Here is a 21618-nt window from a genome sequence, read left to right as displayed (position 1 = left end):
CAAGTCCACCCTTTTACTTGTTTCTCTCAGTAGTTCTGGGAGGTTAGGAGAATGTGGATTATTAACTCTGCTCAGCAAATGATCAGACAAAGGCCCTGACTCAGCTAAGATCACAAGCAAAAGTGGTGACAGGGAGAGAACAGATCTTAGACAGTGTTCAGCGTGCACCGGCTCTCCCCTGACACTTGGCACACATGCTCTATTCACTGTCCTGGCTTCATGGAGGAGGCGTCCCCATGGGATGGGGGAGGAGGTGAGACTCAGGGAGGCTGAGTGCAGCTCATAGGGCATGCCTGCCGAGGGCGAGAGTTATCCAGTTGCCCCTTTGTGGGGGTCAGGCGGCCCCCTGGCGAGCTGTCCCTACTATGGGCACCCACTGCTTAGAAGGGAAGCCCCTGGCTTTTTGAGCCTGCTAAGTTGAGGGGAACCACAGTGAAGCCCTGGCATGTTGCAGACCCTGGCGACTTGGTGTCAGTGAGATAAGCCTTCACCTGAAGCAGTGACCGATCAAAGGGACAAGAGCTGTCCACAGCCTGTTTCAGGACCCTTCTATCCCTGCCCTGGGGTTTGATGTCCCTCTGAGCCAGGCCCCCTCCTCTTACTGCTCTACCGGCCCTAGGCCACCTAGGTCTCGATGTCCCTCAATGCATCCTTGGGCTTCTCCCACAAAGGCTCTGTGCCTGCGAGGTGAGCCCACCTCTCTGCAGACCCCAGAGGTCTGGATGCAGCAGGGGAAAGTAGATCTTGAGCCAGGTGAATGTATGTCCCAAGCTCCCTTAATCCGTTCAAGGATGACAAATGGTCCAAGAAGCCTGGGCCTTTCCCCAGCCATGATCCTTCCTACTCAGGAACACAGGCTTCACACGGAGCAGCCTCAGATCCCTGCAGAGCAGAGAGAGAAAACCAAACACCCCGTGATGCAGCCAATCCACCCACAGCCCTGCCAGCTCCGGCTGGAAGCATGCCCCATCTCTGGCACGATCTAGAGGAAGACGCGGCATCAGGGAGGGCTGCTTCCCAGATGGGAGAATACAGCACATTTGCATGCTCCCAGGAACCAACCAATAGCAAGGGGGATGATGGGAGAAAGACAGGGAGAACAGGAAGCCCTGTCCCAGAGTCCCTGGCACCTACGCTGAAGGCTCATCCTCCCGTGACAGGCAGGCAAACCGGCACACTACAGCGGACTCTCTTCCCAGCCTAGAATCCTTGAAGGGCCCTGAACAGCAGGTGATTTTTGAAATGAAAAGAACACAACTGGAAGACACAGTAACCTTGAGACCCGATGAAGGACTCATCAAAGCATAAGTCTTACCCGAGTTTGGGAGAGAATGCATTTCTTCTCATTGACAAATTTCTTGCTGTGTCTTTAATGAAGAGAACAAACAGCAGTCACTCAATAAGGATATAAAACAGTAACAACACTGATGACTAACATGGGAAATATAAAATAAATGGACTTAAAGGATGAATAATAACATGTCCATTCAGCATTCTACTGAGCTCCTACCATGTGCCAGAACATGTTCTAGGCACTGTGAGTACAGCAGGAACCAGGAAAGCTAGAGAGATGAAAGAGCTAACAGGCAACAAGTAAATAAGTTAAGCAGAAGGGGGATGATAAGAGCTAAAGCACTGTTAAGGTCCTCATAGTATCCTGGGACAGGGTGCGGGGCTGATTACTTTTAGACTTGTTGACATGTTAAAAGTATATGTGCTTAATCTATTTCAAGTCAATTTTTGTAAGTGGGTAAGGTAGGGGTTTAGTTTCATTCTTTTACATGTGTAAATTCAATTTTTCCAGCACCATTTATTAAAGAGACTGTCTTCCCCATTGAGTATTCCCAAATGTAATATCAGACACCATAAAACTCCTAGAAAAAACATAGGAAAAAAGTTCCTTGACAGGGATCTTGGTAATGATTTTTTGGATATGATACCCAAAGCAAAATTAACAATAAACAAGTGAGACCACATCAAACTAAAAAGCTTCTGTGCAGCCAAAGAAACAATTAACAAAGTGAAAAGACAACCCACAGAACGGAAAAAAAAGTATTTGCAAATTATATATCAGATATGGGGTTAATATCCAAATTATATAAAGAACTCATACAATTCAATAGCAAAAAATTAAAAAATCCACCAAATAATCCAATTTAAAAATGGGCAAAGACCTACATAGATATTTTTCTAAAGAAGATATAGTGAAGGTCAACAGGTATATGAAAAGTTGTTCAGGGAAATGCAAATCAAAAACACAGTGAGATATCACCTCACAACTGTGAGAATGGTGATTATCAAAAAGACGAGAGGTAAATATTGGTCAGGATGTAGAGAAAAAGGAACCTTTGTGCGCTGTTGGTGGGATTGTAAGTTAGCACAGCTACTATGGAAAACAATATGCAGGTTCCTCAAAATATTAAAAATAGAATTACCATATGATACAGCAGTTCCACTTCTGGGAATGAAGGAAATGAAGACACTATGTCAAAAATATATCTGCACACTCATGTTCATATCAGCACTATTACAATAGCCAGTGCACGGGAACAACCTAAGTGTCCATCGACACATGAATGGTTAAAGAATATATGATATATATATATATATATATATATACACACATATATATAATAGAATATTATGCAGCATTAAAAAGAAGAAAATTCTGGGACTTCCCTGGCGGTCCAGTAGTGAAGACTCCACGCTTCCAATGCAGGGGACACAGGTTTGATCCCTGCTCAGGGTACTGAGATCCCACATGCCACACGGCATGGCCAAAAAAAATAAAAGAAGAAGAAAATCCCGCCATTTGTGACAACATAGATGAACCTTGAGGACATTATGCTAAGTCAGACAGAGAAAGACAAATACCGTATGATCTCACTTTTACGTGGAATCTGGAAAAAAAAAACTCATAGAAAGAGATTATACTTGTAGTCACTAGAGGCAGGGAGTCTGGGGCGGGGGGTAGGAGAATTTGATGAAGGTGGTCAAAAGGTACAAAGCTCCAGTCATAAGATAAATAAATCCTGGGGATATAATGTACAACATTATGACTACAGTTAACACTGCTGATGATATATAGAAAAGTTGTAAAAAGAGTAGATCCTAAGAGTTCTCATCACAAGGGAAAAAAATCACTTTTTTCTTTTTTTTTTTTTTGTATCTATATGAGGTGATGCATGCTAACTAAACATGCATGATTATTACGGTAATCATTTCACAATATATGTAAGTCAAACATTATGCTGTATACCTTAAACTTACACAGTGCTGTGTGTCGATTACATCTCAGTAAAACTGGGAAAAAGGTTTGTGTAAAAAAGATGAAGTTTCCGTGTGATCATGAGATGATAGAAAGAGAATGCATAACTTTCAAACAAGCAGAAGAAAAAGAGGCATAAGAAAACTCACTTGTGCCTGTAAAAGGCAAGAAAGAAAGGAGGAAGTTAAAGTAAAAGCAAGACAAACAGAAGGCACAAAATGAGGTGCAAAAGGTGCTAGAGGGAAACTTCAATAGATCAGTAATCACAGTAAATGCACGTTGACTAAACTTTCCTGTTTCAAAATAAAAAACAGAGATTCAGGTTAAATTAAAAGAGTAATCCAGAAATAGGTTGTTTACAGGAATCACACATAAGGATACAGGAAAATTAGAAGTAAAGAATGTAAAAAAAAAAAATACCGGTGAAATACTAATCAAAAGAAAAGCATTATTAAGAAAAGCAGAGATGCTCTAATGGAAAAAAGAAAGAACTCATCAAAATGGTATAAACATTCTAAACTATAGACAACTAAAAACATGGCTCCATATTTATAAAGCAAAAATGGACCCAGTTATGAGGAGAAAAAATCCACAACCATACTGAGACATTTTAATTCACTTCTCAGTAATTAGCCATTTAAACATACCAAAAAATTGTAAGAATATAGAAAATTTGAGCAACACATTTCACAACCTTGATCCATTGGACAATCATAAGGCACAACAATCAAAGGTACAAAATTCTCAATAACACTTGGAATATTAACAAGAAGTTGATCCTATACTAGGCCTAATGCCAGCCTCAACACATTTTAAAGATGATGCATGATGCAATTAAGTTAGAAATCAGTATCAAAAAAGTAACTAGAAACAAACAAACACATACATTTGAGTATGTAGAAACATATCAATGAATAACTCGTGGGCTAAAAGAGAAATCAACCTGTTAATTAGAAGATCCTTAAAAATGAACAATAACAGAAGTAACACATATCAAAATTCATGGTGGTACTTAAAGAGTCGTGGATGCTTATATTACATTAGGAAAAAGGCCTGAAGACGAATGAGTAGGACATGAACTCAGTGAGAAAAACAACAGTGTAACCCAAGGAAAGAAGAAGGTAGATAATGACAAAGACCAGAAACTGATGAAAAACAAGATCTCAGTTTTAAAAATTGGAGAGTTATTTAAAACTTCTTGCAAACTTAGGCAATTTCCTAACAAATTCTGCTTACCAAAACTGACTCAGGAAGAAATAGAAAAGCTGGGTAGACTCATAGCCATCAAACTTATCAGCGTTTTAAAATCTACGGGGGTGGAGGGTGAGCAGGGATGTGAGGGGGGACTAGAGACAAAGAGTGAAAGAAATCAAGCACAGATGCCAGGTGATTTTAGGGTGAGTTCCAAACATAAGTCGAGAAATAGACAACCCCAATATTTTACAAACTATTCAAATAGACAGAGGGAATGTTTCTCAGCTCATTTTATGAGGCTAGTGTAACCTTGATATCAAAACCAGACAAGGATAATACAAATAGGAAAAATTATAAGTTGGTTACACTCGTGAGCATAGATATCAATATCATAAATAAGATATTAGGAAACCAAATCCAGTAATGAATAAAAGCAGCAACACATCATGACCAATTTGCCACCAAGAAAGCAAGATTGATTTAATATTAGAAAATATGCCAGTGTAATAATTCACCACATTAAAAAGTTGAAAAGGGGGGAGATGATAATTTCACTACAGATGGATTTTTTAAAATCAATGAAAAAGCACCTCTTTACATACTGGAAATAGGAGGGAATTTTCTTAACTGGATGAAGGCTATCTCTATAAATCTATTGCAAACATTGTACTGATTAGCATAATTTATTTAAAGTCAGGCATAAGATCTACTATAATTGTTTCACTCATCATTGTGCCGGTACAATAAAACTTTTTAAAATTTATGTAAGGTTTAGAAAAGAAAAACAAATATTTTATTATTTGCAGATATTATGGTTGTCTACATAGAAAAATCTAAAAGAATCTACAAACTGTTAGCACTAGTAAAAGAGTTTAGCAAGTTCACTGGATACAAGATGATATGTGTATGTGGCCTCACACACACACACACACACACACACACAACATTAAATGAAAAACTTTTTGAAAGGTACAGTTACTTCTAGCAGCAACAAAAACCATAAGATACCTAGGACACCACCTGCTCCTCTCTGGCCTCCATACACAGAGACACAGTGACCTTCATAAAATAAAGTTCCGATCATGTTACTCTTCTTCTCCAACCCTCCCTTGGCTCCCATCTCAGAGTAAAAGCCCAAGTCGTCACCATGACCTACAAGCCCCCACCTGCTGCGGGCTCTCTTACCCCAGCTACTGCTTCCCCGACTCACTCTGCTGCAGCCACACCAGCCTCCTGGCTGTTCCAGGATCACTGCCGCGGGCCCCATTTAGGGCTTTTGCTGTGGCTGTTCTTTTTGCCTAGAACATACTTCACCCAGATACCCACTCCCTCACCTCCTGCGACTCAACGCCACCTTGTCATTGAGGCTTGCCCTGACCACTTTATACAAAATTGCACCCCACTTCCTGCCTTCACCCACCCCAGCCCTCTCGATCCCACTGACTCTGCTCTAAGTTATTCAAGCACGATCTCCTTCGAACGTGCTATGTAATGTCCATGATTTATTACATGTCTCCTCCCTGCTGGAAGGCAGCTGTGCCAAGGTGCGGAGCTTCGTTTACTTTGTCCAGTGCTGAGGAGAGTAGCTGGCCCATGGGGGGCACCCAGCGAACAGTCAGCTTCCCCATCCTTTTTTTTTTTTTTTTTTGCGGTACACGGGCCTCTCACAGTTGTGGCCTCTCCAGTTGCGGAGCACAAGCTCCGGATGCGCAGGCTCAGCGGCCATGGCTCATGGGCCCAGCCGCTCCGCTGCATGTGGGATCCTCCCGGACCGGGGCACGAACCCACGTCCCCTGCATCGGCAGGCGGACTCCCAACCACTGGGCCCAGGGAAGCCCTCCCCATCCTTTAAATTCTGAAACCTGAAACCTGCCTCAAAAATGCTTATTGCTGCAAGCATCAAAGGAAAACACTTCTAAAACAGCTAACACTATACATGGAGCAGGTAGGGAGAACCCCAGCCCCTCACTTCAAGCAGCTCTTTAATAACAGGTGAAAAGCACCAGTCGAGTGTGCGGGGGTCCTCGGGCAGCTGTAGGACCACAGTGCCCGCTTTCCCTACAGGCATTGGCTGCATTTTGTTGGACTCTTACTTGCTGTCTTAGCTCAGGCTGCTCAACAAAGTACCACAGAATGTGTGGCTTAAACGACAGACACTGATTTCTCACAGTTCTGGAGGCTGGGAAGTCCAAGATCAAGGATCCTGCCAAGTCAGCCTCTTCCTGGCTTGTCGATGGCTACCTTCTTGCTGTGTCCTCACGTGGCTGAGAGGGTGAGCTCTGGTCTCCCTTTCTCCTCTCTTATGGAGGTTAATCCATCATGCAACCTCATCTAAATGCTATCACCTCCCAAAGGCCCCACCTCCAAATACCATCACAGTGGGGGTCAGGGTCTCAACACATGAATTGTAGGGGGACACACACACTCAGTCCATAACACTCGCTCAGTGGGTTTCTGCACAGAGGTAGACAAAGGCCCACAGAGATGTGATTTGGCTGTTGGCACTTCCTCTGCTGAGCTGAGGGCCTAATGATGCAACATCTCCCCCAGGGTGATCAGGAGATGACAGAGGGGTAGGGACAGTTTCCAGTCACTCTGAAGAGTAATTAAATCCCTGCCCCAACTCTCCTGGCAATATGATGCAATTACATGTTACTCACACAGGTTGCAGTAGGGCCGGGCGCTGTGTGGATTCAGGGTGCCATCTCTCCCACATTGCGGTGCAGTTAATTTATTGTCTTCTCCACAGGACAGAGCCATGGCTCCCTGTAATTGTGCTAATTAGAAATCATATCTCTGATCCACTTCCCTGTCTTATTTGTCATGATCACATTCTGGATGGGTGTAGTTTCCAGCTGGAATATTTGGCCCTTGGATGGCTGGGCTGAAATGTAGCCCAGCACTGCCAAGGGATTCCCAAGGGTAAGTGAATTTTGCATTTTCTCCGAGAGTGAATTCCAAGAATCATAAAGTGGGAGTGCGCCAGCCCTAGGGGCGGGGTCGAGGCCTGGGCTGGGGCCTGATGTTTTCACTACCATTCCAGACTGAGCTGGGTCATCCAGAGACCATGGAGGCAACTGCCTCTCAACCCCAGACACAGGAGGAAACTGCTACCTAGAGCAAAACATAGCCTGTCTCCCCAGTGCCTCTGAGCCCGACGGTGGCTTTGGGGTTAGGCTGAACAGAGGTAGGCTGCATCCAGAGAGCCCTGCTGTGAACAAGCCCTGTGTCAGGGGGCACCGTGAGGTATCCCCCTGGGTCTCACAATAACCCTGTCCCCCATGGGTTACACAGGACACAGATCCCCAGAGAAGCAAGGCGAAAGGCCGGGTCACCCAGCTGTTGGCATCAGAACTGAGATGAAACCCCAGCACAGCCCACTGTCAGAGAGTGGGGAACCCCAAATTGCTAACATGTCCTCCCTCCTGAGCACTCTGGTCCTGGGAGGCGACAGGGGAGGAAGGTCTCAGGAAGGGTGCACACAGGCAAGCAGCCTCTGGACAGTGTGCAGGGCCAGGCCCGGCCAGAAAGCCAACAGGTGTGGCTGACGCAGGAGCAGAGAAGACGCTGGGCTTCCTGACCCTGGAGGTGGAGAAAGGATGTTTTGCAGACTGGGGTAAGAGCATGAGGTCCTGTGATAGGACAGGTCCAGAGGTGGGAGGAGAGGATGAGGGTCCCCAAGGAAAGCCAGTTGCTAGAGAAAGCTAAGCCCAGAGCTGGGGCCAGCCCCTCACAGCCCTTTGGAGCTCGAGAGCCCAGAATGTTGGGGCGAGAGGAGGGAGGGTGGAGTGGGGCTGCAGTCTCTCCCAGGTCCAGCCCCTATGATACCTTGGGCACCCCGAGGTGACCCATCATCCTCAGGTCTCGGGGCTCCCGGTCTGGGTAGGGAGGGGTTAGGGGGAGCAAGGCATTAGCAAAGGGGATGAAGTGTGGCCTGTCCAGGGCAGAGGGAGGGGCCACACCTGGTGGGAATTGCAAAGGGGGTCAGACCAGAGGCTGAGCACAAACTCCCCATCAGACTTTCCCCTTCCAACTGATGGTCCCTGAGGCACCTTCTACTGGAAATTGGGGTCTTCCCCTGGCCAAATAAGGGGATGACTCGCCCACCACCCCAGCTTTGCCAGGGCGCAGGGGGCGACCTCTGAGGACGGCATGAAGGTCGACAGGTGAAGACTCTTCCCTGTGCCCCCATGCTGGCTGTGCTCACCCAGGGCACAGCCCCTCCCCAGCTGGCAGCTGGATGGGGCTCCAGGGACCCCAGAATGCAGAGCTCATTTCACCCTTCCTCCCATCACATGGATGAAAGGAGCTGCCTGAGGTCACAAGGCAGGGAAGGCCCCACCAGCCCCAGGCCCCAGGCCCCAGTGTCACACTCAAACCCCTGACCTCCAAGGTGAGCACGTGTCCCCTTTTAAGCCCTCCAGTTCTGAGGTCTGGATTCTCTGCAGACAGCCAGAGCACGTGGCACCAGAGGGCAGCCCTGGACAGACAATGGCCCTGCCCCTCCTGTGCTGCCTTTGGGTCCGGACTGGTGCTGGCCGGGCTGGCATCACCCCAGCTGTTGATCGGGGCCATTCTGTACCCAGCTCCAAGGCTATAAATGAGCACAGCATTCTTGCATGAACTAGTTAAGAAGTCGCCACTGCAGGTGCTAGAATTACCTTATCTTTGCACAACAGACATTTTCACAGGAAAAGTTGAAATGTTTTTCATCCATCAAACTGCCAGGGTGCTGCACAGGGAGCCCCACTTTCCAGAGGTTTAGTCTTGAGCCTAATTTCCAGTGCACCAAAGAATGAGTAGCCCTGGACCCATTCATGGGCAGGGTCGCCTCAGGTCACAGCACTGCAGGCTGCAGGGGCCAGGTGCCCAGACACAAGGGGCTTCATGTGGGGACCCCAAGTATGGTGTGGTGTTGGGACCGTGGGTTGCCAGGTGACAGCCTCCTTTGCTCAAATTCTGACCCTACTATCTGTGACCTTGGGCAAGTCACTTCACCTCACCTCATTTGTAAAATGGGCTAATCTAAGTGAAATAATGCATGTAAATCATGCAAAGATAAATAAATAATATGTGTGAATAATGTCTGAAAAGCACATGGTCCTCAGTAAAAGGGAGTAATATCCCCTGTCTTAGTCCACTCAACTGCCATAGCAAACACCACAGGCTGGGTGGTTTAAACAAAAGCGCTATCTCACAGCCAGGAGGCTGGAAGTCCAACATCAAGGTACCATCAGGGTTGGTGCCTGGTGAGACTCTCTTCCTGGCTTGCAGATGGCTGCCTTCTTGCTGTGTCCTCACATGCCCTTTTCTGTGTGAGCAGAGAGAGGGGCGGGGGGGGCTGGTGTCTCTTCCTGTTCTTGTAAGGAAACCAGTCCTATGGGATCAGGGCCCCATCCTTATGCCCTATCTGCAAATACAGTCACATTGAGGTCTAGGGCTTCAACATATGAGTGGCGGGAGGGAGGGGACACAATTCAGTTCATAACAACTGGAGTCCTGAAGACAGTCATTCAGCCATTTGGCCAGTGTGGGGTCCCCACTGGATGTCCAGCACTGAGACACTGTGAGGACTGGACAGGAGACAGTGGCAGCTTTGGGTTTAGGACCTATTGAACCAACCATGTTCTCCATTTGCCAGTGGGGCCTGAATTCAACAGATTTGTTGCATGGAAATCTGGGGCCTCCCACGCGCAGACGCACACATGCGCAGCATCCATGCAGTACTTACAATCCCCAGCCCATGCTCTTGCTCTTCAGGCCAGCACTCCTAGAACCCCTAAGAACACACCTGCTCCCTCACTGCACACCCCCCATGCCAGGATGACATGAGAGCTGGTTCTTTCCATCAGCAAGGGGTCTAGCAGGTTGAGTTCTTGTACTTCATGTATCCGTTGGTACACCAGTGGCACTGAATGGAGAAGAGAAGGGGAGAGACATCTCAAAGTAACTCTGCTGGAAGTTCCCAGACAAGCCCCACCAGCCCCACCAGCCCCACCACTGGAGGCTGTCACTGCTGGAGACCCGCTGGGTTCCTGGAGCTGCACATGCCTCCCGAGTAGGGGTTATGTGTAGGTGGCATTAACATCGTGTAACCAGGGAGAAACTGCAGCTCCAGAGGCTAAGTCACTTCTCCAGGTTGGCCAGGCCCAGACAGGAGGGACCTCCAGCCTGTGAAATTCAGGGTCCCACACTTATTCTACATGCTTGGAATGTGACTGCTGGGCAGAGCATAAGAGGGACCCTACACTGCAGCCAGGCAGGCCTCAGGGACCTCTGGACACCTGAGGGAGTATAAGTGGACAGGTGGGCTCTGAAACCTGGGACCAGGTTCTGGAAGCCTCACAGTGGGTGCTCCATGGGGCTGTGCTCGTAAATGTTTAACAGCCAGCTCTCTAAATTAAATGGAGAAAATCCCTGAGGTGTGGCATGAACCAATTCTCATGGTGTAAATATTCCCCATGGTCAATTTCAAGCTACCCACAGTTTGATGACCAGCTCTCAAAATTTCTAAAAATGTGACCACTGGCTCCTGGGTGTCATTCTGAGGCAGCTCCAGTGCAGCCCTGGCCTCTGTGCCACAAGCAGACAAGGCACATAGCAGGTCCCCAAAAAATGTGCAGCACTCATACAGTGGAGCACGCAGGCCACTTGGAGCACCTGGATCTCAAAGGGCAAAGGGGTCCTTTCCCTGGTGCTGAGAAGGGAAGGAGAGGCCACCATGGGTAAGGGCCAGCTGCCTATGACCAGAGAGGGCATGAGTCAGGTAACATGAGCCTGGCTGTGCCCTGGTGGAAGGCCCACCCCCGACCACGGAAGGTAGTTCTGAAGAGGCCCAGCCCTCCCACCCACCCTCAGCAAGCAGCCAGGAAGGGCTCACAGTTCCTTCCCCTCCTTGGTGCCTTGTCCCTGGTTGGGTTGCTGAGGAGGCAGGTTACAAGGAGGACCTGAGTCAGCCTCCCTTCACTTACTCAGACACAACTCAGACCTAAGAAAGGGAAAAGAACAGCATGACAGGGCCTGTGTCTGCACCACTATAACCTATGAGGCCTTCCCAAAATAGACCCCCACCCATGTCCTCCACCTGCCTATTGTCTGTAGAAAAACTTTAGTCAAAGTATAAATTTAAACTTCCAATTGTTGTGTTGTTTAATCTCTCTATATATATTTTTTCTAACATAGCTGTTAGTTTCCTAGTCTAATTTTACTTTTTACTTTGTTATTGTTCTCCTTTTTTTTTTCCACCCTGCATGAATCAAGCCAAAGATCCTGCGGTGGGAGCTCTGAGTCCGAACCAGTGGACTAACAGAGAACCAGTGGACTAACAATGGAGTGAGGTCTCCTGGAGGTCCTCACCTCAGCCCAGCTCTACCCAACAGCATACAAACTGCAGTGTTGGAAGCCTCAGGCCAAACAACCAGTAAGACAGTAACACAATCCCACTCATAAAAAAAAAAGGGAAAAGAAAATAAGACAGCAAAAGAATATGTCACAGATGAAGGAGCAAGGTAAAAAACTACAAGACCAAGTAAATGAAGAGGAAATAGGCAATCTACCTGAAAAAGAATTCAGAGTAATTATAGTAAAGATGATCCAGAATCTCAGAAATAGAATGGAGGCATGGACTGAGAAAATACAAGAAAGGTTTAACAAAGATCTAGAAGAACTAAAGAACAAGCAAAGAGATATGCACAACAAAATAACCAAAATGAAAAATACACTAGAAGGAATCAATAATAGAATAACCGAGGCAGAAGAACAAATAAGTGAGCTGGAAGACAAAATGGTGGAAGTAACTGTCGAGGAGCAGAATAAAGAAAAAAGAATGAAAAGAATTGAAGACAATCTCAGAGACCTCTGGGACAATACTAAATGCACCAAGATTCAAATTATAGGGGACCCAGAAGAGGAAGAGAAAAAGAAAGGGTCTGAGAAAATATTTGAAGAGATTATAGTAGAAAACTTCCCTAACATGGTAAAGGAAATAGTCATCCAAGTCCAGGAAGTGCAGAGAGTCCCATACAGGATAAACCCTGGAGAAACACACCAACACACATATTAATCAAACTAACAAAAACTAAATTCAAAGAAAAAATATTAAAAGCAGCAAGGGAAAAACAAAAAATAACATACAAAAGGAATCCCCATAAGGTTATCAGCTGATTTTCCAGCAGAAACTCTTCAGGCCAGAAGGGAGTGGCAAGATATACTTAAAGTGATGAAAGAGAAAAAGCTACAACCAATATTACTCTACCTGGCAAGGATCTCATTCAGATTTGACAGAGAAATCAAAAGCTTTTCAGACAAGCAAAAGCTAAGAGAATTCAGCACCACCAAACAAGCTTTACAGCAAATGCTAAAGAAACTTCTCTAAGTGGGAAACACAAGAGAAGAAAAAGACACACAAAAACCAACCCAAAACAAGTAAGAAAATGGTAATAGGAACATACACATCAATAATAACCTTAAAAGTAAATGGATTAAATGCCCTAACCAAAAGACACAGACTGGCTAAATGGATACAAACACAAGACCCATATGTATGTTGCCTACAAGAGGCCCACTTCAGACCTAGGGACACACAGGCTGAAAGTGAAAGGATGGAAAAAGATATTCCATGCAAATGGAAATCAAAAGAAAGCTGGAGTAGCAATACTTGTTTCAGATAAAATAGACTTTAAAATAAAGACTGTTACAACAGATAAGGTAGGACACAACATAATGATCAAGGGATCAATCCAAGAAGATGATATACCAATTATAAATGTTTATGCACCCAACATAGGCACACCTCAATACATAAAGCAAATGCTAACAACCACGAAAGGGGAAATTGACAGTTACACAATAATAGTAGGGGACTTTAACACCCCAAGTACACCAATGGACAGATCATCCAAAATGAAAATAAATAAGGAAACACAAGCTTTAAATGACATGATAGTCCAGATAGATTTAATTGATGTTTATAGAACATTCCACCCAAAAGTGGCAGAATACACTTTCTTCTCAAGTGCACACAGAACATTCTCCAGGATAGGTCACATCTTGGGTCACAAATCAAGTCTCAGAAAATTTAAGAAAATTGAAATCAAATCAAGCATCTTTTCTGACCGCAATGCTATGAGATTGGAAATCAATTACAAGAAAAAAACTGTAAAATCCAAAAATATATGGAGGCTAAACGGTGCGCTACTAAATAACCAAGAGATCACTGAATAAATCAAAGAAGAAATTTAAAAATACATAGAAACAAATGACAATGAAAACACAAGAACCCAAAACCTATGGGATGCAGCAAAAGCAGTTCTAAGAGGGAAATTTACAACAATTCAATCTTACCTCAAGAAACAAGAAAAAATCTCAAATAAACAATCTAACCCTACACCTAAAGCAACTAGAGAAAGAAGACCAAAGGGAACCCAAAGTCAGTAGAAGGAAAGAAATCATAAAGATCAGAGCAGAAATAAATGAAAAAGAAACAAAGAAAACAATAGCAAAGATCAATAAAACTAAAATCTGGTTCTTTGAGAAGATAAACAAAATTGATAAACCATTAGCCAGACTCATCAAGAAAAAAAGGAAGAGGACGCAAATCAATAAAATTAGAAACAAAAAAAGGAGAAATGACAACTGACATCGCAGAAATACAAAGGATTATAAGAGACTACTATAAACAACTATATGCCAATAAAATGGACAACCATGAAGAAATGGACAAATTCTTGGAAAGGTACAGTTTTCCAAGACTGAAACAGGAAGAATTAGAAAATATAAACAGACCTATCACAAGTAATGAAATTGAAACCATAATTTAAAATCTTCCAACAAACAGAAGTCCAGGACCAGATGGCTTCACAGGCGAATTCTATCAAACATTTAGAGAAGAGCTAACACCTATCACTCTCAAACTCTTCCAAAAAATTGCCGAGGGAGGAACACTCCAAAATTCATTCTACGAAGCCACCATCACCCTGATACCAAAACCAGAAAAAGATATCACAAAAATAAGAAAATTATAGACCAATATCACTGATGAACATAGATGCAAAAATCCTGAACAAAATTCTAACAAACCGAATCCAACAACATATTAAAAGGATCATACACCATGATCGAGTGGGATCTATCCCAGGGATGCAAGGATTCTTCAATATATGCAAATCAATCAATGTGTTACACCATATTTATACATTAAGGAATAAAAACAATATGATCATCTCAATAGAGGAAAAAGCTTTTGACAAAATTCAACACCCATTTATGATAAACACTCTCCAGAAAATGGGCATAGAGGAAACCTACCACAACATAATAAAGGCCATATATGACAAACCCACAGCAAACATCATACTCAATGGTGAAAAACTGAAAGCATTTCCTGCAAGATCAGGAACAAGACAAGGATATCCACTCTCGCCACTCTTATTCAACATAGTTTTGGGAGTCCTAGAAACAGCAATCAGAGAAAAAAAAGAAATAAAAGGGATACAAATTGGAAAAGGAGAAGTAAAACTGTCAGTGTTTGCAGATGACATGATACTATACATACAGAATCCTAAAGATTCCACCAGAAAACTACTAGAACTAATCAATGAATTTGGTAAGGTTGCAGGATACAAATTTAATGCACAGAAATCTCTGGCATTCCTATACACTAACAACAAAAATCAGAAAGAAAAATTAAGGAAACAATCCCATTTACCATTGCAACAAGAAGAATAAAATACCTAGGAATAAACCTACCTAAGGAGGAGAAAGACTTGTACTCAGAAAACTATAAAACACTGATGAAAGAAATCAAATATGACATAAACAGATGGAGAAATATACCATGTTCTTGGATTGGAAGAATCAATATTGTGAAAATGACTATATTACCCAAAGCAGTCTACAGATTCAACACAATCCCTATCAAACTATCAGTAGCATTCTTCACAGAATTAGAACAAAAAAATTTACAATTTGTATGGAAACACAAAAGACCCCAAATAGCCAAAGCAATCTTGAGAAAGAAAAGCAGAGCTGGAGGAATCAGGCTCCCCAACTTCAAACAATACTACAAAGCTACAGTAATCAAGACAGTATGGTACTGGCACAAAAACAGAAATATAGATCAATATACAGGATAGAAAGCTCAGAGATAAACCCACACACATATGTTCACCTACTTTATGACAAAGGAGGCAAGAACATACAATGGAGAAAAGACAGCCTCTTCAATAAGTGGTGCTGGGAAAACTGGACAGCTACATGTAAAAGAATGAAAGTAGAACACTACCTAACACCATACATAAAAATAAACTCCAAATGGATTAAAGACCTAAATGTAAGACCGGACAGTATAAAACGCTTAGAGGAAAATATAGGAAAAACACTCTTTGACATAAACCACAGCAAGATCTCTTTTGATCTTTCCTAGAGTAATGGAAATAAAGACAAAGATAAACAAATGGGGCCTAATGAAACTTAAAAGCTTTTGCACAGCAAAGGAAACCATAAACAAGATAAAAAGACAACCCTCAGAATGGGAGGAAATATTTGCAAATGAAGCAGCTGACAAAGGATTAATCTCCAAAATTTACATCCATCTCATGCTGCTCAATATCAAAAAAACAAACAATTCAATTAAAAACTGGGCAGAAGACCTAAATAGACATTTCACCAAAGGAGACATACAGATGGCCAAGAGGCACATGAAAAGATGTTCAATTTCACTAATTATTAGAGAAATGCAAATCAAAACTACAATGAGGTATCACCTCACACCAGTCAGAATGGCCATTATCAAAAAATCTAGAAACAATAAATGCTGGAAAGGGTGTGGTGAAAAAGGAACCCTCCCGCACTGTTGGTGGGAATGTAAATTGATACAACCACTATGGAGAACAGTATGGAGGTTCCTTAAAAAACTACAAATAGAACTACCATGTGACCCAGCAATCCCACTACTGGGCATATATCCTGAGAAAACCATAATTCAAAAAGAGACGTGTACCCCAATATTCATTGCAGCTCTGTTTACAATAGCCAGGACATGGAACCAACCTAAATGTCCATCAACAGATGAATGGACAAAGAAGATGTGGCACATATATACAATGGAATATTACTCAGCCATAAGAGGAAACGGAATTGAGTTATTTGTAGTGAGGTGGATGGACCTAGAGTCTGTCATACAGAGTGTAGTAAGTCGGAATGGAATCTAAAAAAAAAAAAAAAAAAAATAGTACTGATGAACCTAGTTGCAGGGCAGGAATAAAGACGTAGATATAGAGAATGGACTTGAGGACACAGTGGAGGGGGAAAGCTGGGGTGAAGTAAGAGAGTGGCATGGACATATATACACTACCGAATGTAAAATAGATAGCTAGTGGGAAGCAGCCGCATAGGACAGGGAGATCAGCTCGGTGCTTTGCGATCACTTAGAGGGGTGGGATAGGGAGGGTGGGAGGGAGGCTCAGGAGGGAGAGCATATGGGGACATGTGTATGCATGTGGCTGATTCACTTTGTTGTACAGCAGAAACTAACACAGTATTGTGAAGCAATTATACTCCAGTAAAGATCTAGTTTTAAAAAAAAGAATAAATTTAATCAGAGAAGTGAGAAAATGCAGAAAGGTAAACAGTAAAACAAGACAAAATAATACTTTAGCCATTAAACAAAGTCAAGTATCTTTAGTTCTCCCTCAAGGACTATGGATAATATTCTGAGCCATGTCCTCTGAGATGTTTTGCAGATACTGAAACCCCCATCAGGTGGAAGAAGTTAACTGCATGCTGCCCCCAAGCACGTAGGCCCCAGACCGGTTGGAACCAGAAGGTTAATGATGCTGACTCCCGATGACCTCATCACCAACCAATCAGAAGAATGTCCATGAGATGAGCATGCGCTGCTCTTTGAACACTCTAAGACTCCTCTCTAACCCCTCAGGGTGAGACACAGTCTTGAGGCTGTGCCTCCCTTTGCCTGGCAAAGCAGTAAAGCTCTTCCTGTCTACTTCACCCTAAACTCTGTCTCGGAGATTTAATCCACACCGGTGTACAGAGGCCAAACTTTGGCAACACCACCCAGCTTAGAATACAAAGGCCTCCGGTCTGCTGGAGTGGACCCCTGCCTATCCACTCTCCTGCGTTGGGGTTTATCATCCCACTGAGGGGATGTTACATCCCTAAGCAATACCAAGCACTGTTTGGCATATTTCAAACTTTGTCTAAATGGCCTCAGACCTTCTGCAATCTTCTGCAAGTTGCTTTGCAGTTTGTTTCTTTTCTAAGGAGACGGGTGGCCAGCAGTGGGAAGATTCCCGGTCCTGGAGCCCAAGCCTGCACTTGGCAGTGTGACTACATCAAATCACATAGCCTTCCAGCCTCAGTTTCTTCATCTGTAAAAAGATGGGGAGGCAGCAGGCTATGCCCGACCCAGACACAGTCCTTCTTCTGCTCCCAGCGCTGACGGCAGCCCCCAGCCCCTGGCACCTGTTTCCTAGCCCAGAGCCAGCTCAGAAGAACTGCCTGAACTCTGCCACCTGGCCTGCCCGGCAGACAGCGGAGCCTACAGGGTCTTCTCCATTTGTCCCACATCACTGCTTCAGTGGCTCCCCCAGGGGACCCTGCTCTACCCGAGGTCTCTGTCTTTGGCTGACAGGGGGTTTTTCCAGCCCTTTGGGCTGCAGGGGACTCAACCACTCTTCCCAGAGAGATGCTGCTGGTCTCCTGGGCCTGGGCCGGGCTCTGACCTTCACATCCCCCAGTGTTCACCCCGCCAGCCGCTCCCGAACCACCTGCCCGACACCAGCTCCAGGCTGCTTCTTCTCAGCCTCCTTTGCTGTTCTCAGCTCTTCAGCCTGTGGGCAGATGCCCAGAGCCTCGGTTTTGGAGCACATCTCATCCCACTTCCGTAGGGATGCCTCCCTCACCAGGGTTTGAAATACCAGCGCCACAGCAAGGGCTGCCAGGTTCGCACTGAGCTGCAGACTTCGCCCCTAAGCACAAGGCCTCAGCCATCCAAACCCCTCCTCCTGATGCAGACCGGGAGCCCTGACGGTCACGTCCAAAACTAGACTCTCAGTCGCCTGTCCCCAAAACCTGCTCCATGCCAGCCCCCACTCAACGAATGGCAAGCTCATCCTTGCACCTGCTTAGGCCAGCACCTTGGGAACGCGCTCATCCATTTCCTTTTGCTCATTCCTCCTGGCTCATCTCTCAAAACACATCCAGAATTGCCATCTTTCACTGTCCCGCCACCCTACCTGGCCCGGGGCTGCTGTGACCTCTCTGCAGGATTGCAGGAGCCTCTGCTGGTTCCCCTCACTCACCCCGGCCCACCTCGGAGGTCTGCTTGACCCAGAGGTGGAATGAACCTGTTAAAATCTACATCAGGTCCCACCACCCTCTGCTCAAAACCTACATGGGCCCCCTCTTCACACAGGGCAGCAGCCAACATCAGGACCACAGGACCCGGCCCCCACGCCCCTCAGGCCACAGCAGCCACGGCTCCCGTGGGCCCAGAACACACCGGCTGCAGCCTTGCCTTCTGCCTCCCAGGTGGGGCCCTGCCGCCCACCCCCCCGTTCATGCCCTGGAACCTTGGCTCAAACCTCCACTTGTCAGTGAGGCCTCCTCTGGCCTCCATGGTACCCCCAACCCTTTCCCTGCTCCCCTGATCTCCACAGCGGGTGTCACCTGCTAGCATCTCTTCCCAGTCTGCCTCCCCTCCCTGAAAGCTCCGCGGGGACAGGGCTTGGGACGCCTGGCACCCTCTGGACACGGGGAGAAGCTGCAGGAGGAAATCTCAGCCCAGGCCCCAGCCATCCTCAACCCCTCCTGCCCACAGCCAGCAACACCCCCAGGCCTGATACTCACACCCACTCCTGCAGCCCTGAAGGCTTTAGCCCTTCTCCTGGCCAGGCCCCTTCACCAGCTCGCTCCTTTGTGGGCCACTCCCCACCCCAACTCCCCACTCCAGCCATTCCCCTGCACAGCCCTGGGCCCACAGTGTGAGAACGTCTGTCCTCTCAGCAGGACCCGAGAGCCCAGGCCAGGGCCTGGGCACAGAAGGAGAGAAAGGGAGGCAGGGAGGGCGGGGAGGCCTGAGGGTCTCAGGAGCTGGGGGCCGTGGGGGGCTGGGGGCAAGCTGTCCTGGCACGGGCTTGTTCCACGGTACCTGGAACGGCCCTCACAAGAGCCGCCTGGCTGTCGGGAGCTGCAGCCCTGACCGCTGACACAGCACAGGGGAAGGGAGCCCTTTCTCCCTCACTCGTGTTGCCCCTGAACCAGGGTGCTCTGAGAGCCGGGCCACGCATAGATGGTGTTTCCCCTGGTTTGGATGCGACCATTTGTCTCAGAGGGTGGGCAGCCTGCTCCTTCTGCAGCCGTGCCTCCCAATCACAGCACGAGTTTGTCCTCTCTGCCCTCGGGAGGGACTCCAGGCTGGCTCTCCTAGCCTCTCAGCCTCTCCGGGATAACAGACGACCAGGCCAGGCCAGTAGTCCCAGAATGCCATTGAATGCATTTTAATATTGGAACCCTGAGCTCTCGCCCAGGTAAAGCTTCTTCCTTCCACCAGCTTGGGCCTGCCTTGGGCTGGACCTGCCGTGGAAGTGGGTGCCTGGCCTGCTCTTTCCTGCTCTTTTCACTGTACCCGCTGCTGTTTCGGGCAGCTCCAGGGCTATGGAGGATGGTCTTGGGGAGTGAGACTTGGGGACACAATGATAGGAAAAGTCAACTTGATGGGCCCAGCTGGGGAAGCTGACTTACTCCCTTGGACAGTTTGCAGGTTCCTCAGTGGCCGCTGGCTGGAATCCTGGCACAGGCAATGCCCTCCTGGGCTGGCTGCTCTCAACCCCTCTGCTGGGGCCCTTGGTCTCCTTCAAGGCAACCCTCACTGGTGTTGGGCACCCACCCTTCATCCCACCGTTGGTGGAAGGGGACAGCGTTTCCATCAGGTTCCATGTCCTCCGCCTGGCAAATCCCTGATAACCTCCTGCCTTTGGGCTTTCCCAGCAGTGGGGGTCACGGGTGCTGGTCCCCAAATAGGCACACGGTAATCTTCCGTCTCCAGGCCCAATCTTCCGTCACAGTCACACGATTCACTTTGGACGATGACATGGGGACAGCTGTGAGCCAGCTGTGTCACTCCCAGGAGAAAGCGTCAAGGTCCAACGTGCAACTCGCCACATCCTTTTCCTTCAGCCAGAGCGATAGTAGGAGAACACACAAAAGCTGATGGAGGGTCCCTGAGTGACTATGGGACCAGAAACCTCCACCAGCCCATGCTGGGCAAGGAGTATGAATGGAAAGAAACATCATGGTGTGAAGCTCTGAGCTTTGGGGGTGTTCCCTACTGCAGCATCACCTAGCTGGTCCTCATACACCAACCAAAGTCAGGCTCCAGACCTTGCGTTCCCTACAATCCACTGCCTCCCCCGAAGCCTTCTCCCTCTTGCTTGGGGGAGGGGGGCACCCTTCCCCCACTGCTCCCCTTTGGGGGCGGTAGGCACAGCACACAGCAACCCTCCTACCGTGGGGTCTTCAACTTCCCACACAGCCAGAGGCAGGGTGTGGACCAAGGCGGGCACAACTAGCCTCACCGTCTTGCAGGGTGCCCCTGGAATGCGGCCTGGCATCTTGCTTCAGGGAGATGCAGGGCTCTGGCCTGGCTGTAACAGGAACCAGGAAGCAGCATCTTCACCCTTCTCTCACTGTCCCCTCAGACCTGCGTCTCCTGCCCCAAGCCCTGCTCCCTTAGATGAAAGTTCAAGTGGGTCTTGTAAGTCTCCGGATATTGCTGGTATAATAAAACGTTTTCCTGTCACTTTTAGTCCAAAACAGCATTCCTTCCACGATTGATGTGCCCCGTTAAGTCAAAGTCAGAGACCCTTGCTTGGTGAGAGCTGCCCCTTCTCCCCAGGGGGCTCCTGCAGGGCCCTCTCTGCACGGGAAATGTCAGACCCCACCTCACTGGAGGGGTGTCCCCGGAGCCTCGGAGATCCCTGAAGAGCCCCTCCAGGCATAGCTGACCTCACCTGAGAGCCCAGCTCTCCCTTTGCTGGCCCCTCTGGACGAATGCCCCAGGCTCGGGCACGTCAGTGCATGGAAACACGGCCTGCGGTACGTCCTTGCCCGCCACCCTCTCCAGGCAGCCTCCCACTTGG

This window comes from Delphinapterus leucas, chromosome 8 (assembly GCF_059928025.1).
Source record: "Delphinapterus leucas isolate spDelLeu-1000000601 "Yukka" chromosome 8, BTC_Dleu_Yukka2, whole genome shotgun sequence".
Lineage (NCBI taxonomy): Eukaryota > Metazoa > Chordata > Mammalia > Artiodactyla > Monodontidae > Delphinapterus > Delphinapterus leucas.
The sequence above is the reverse complement of the archived record's forward strand: the minus strand, read 5'-3'. Positions refer to the sequence as shown.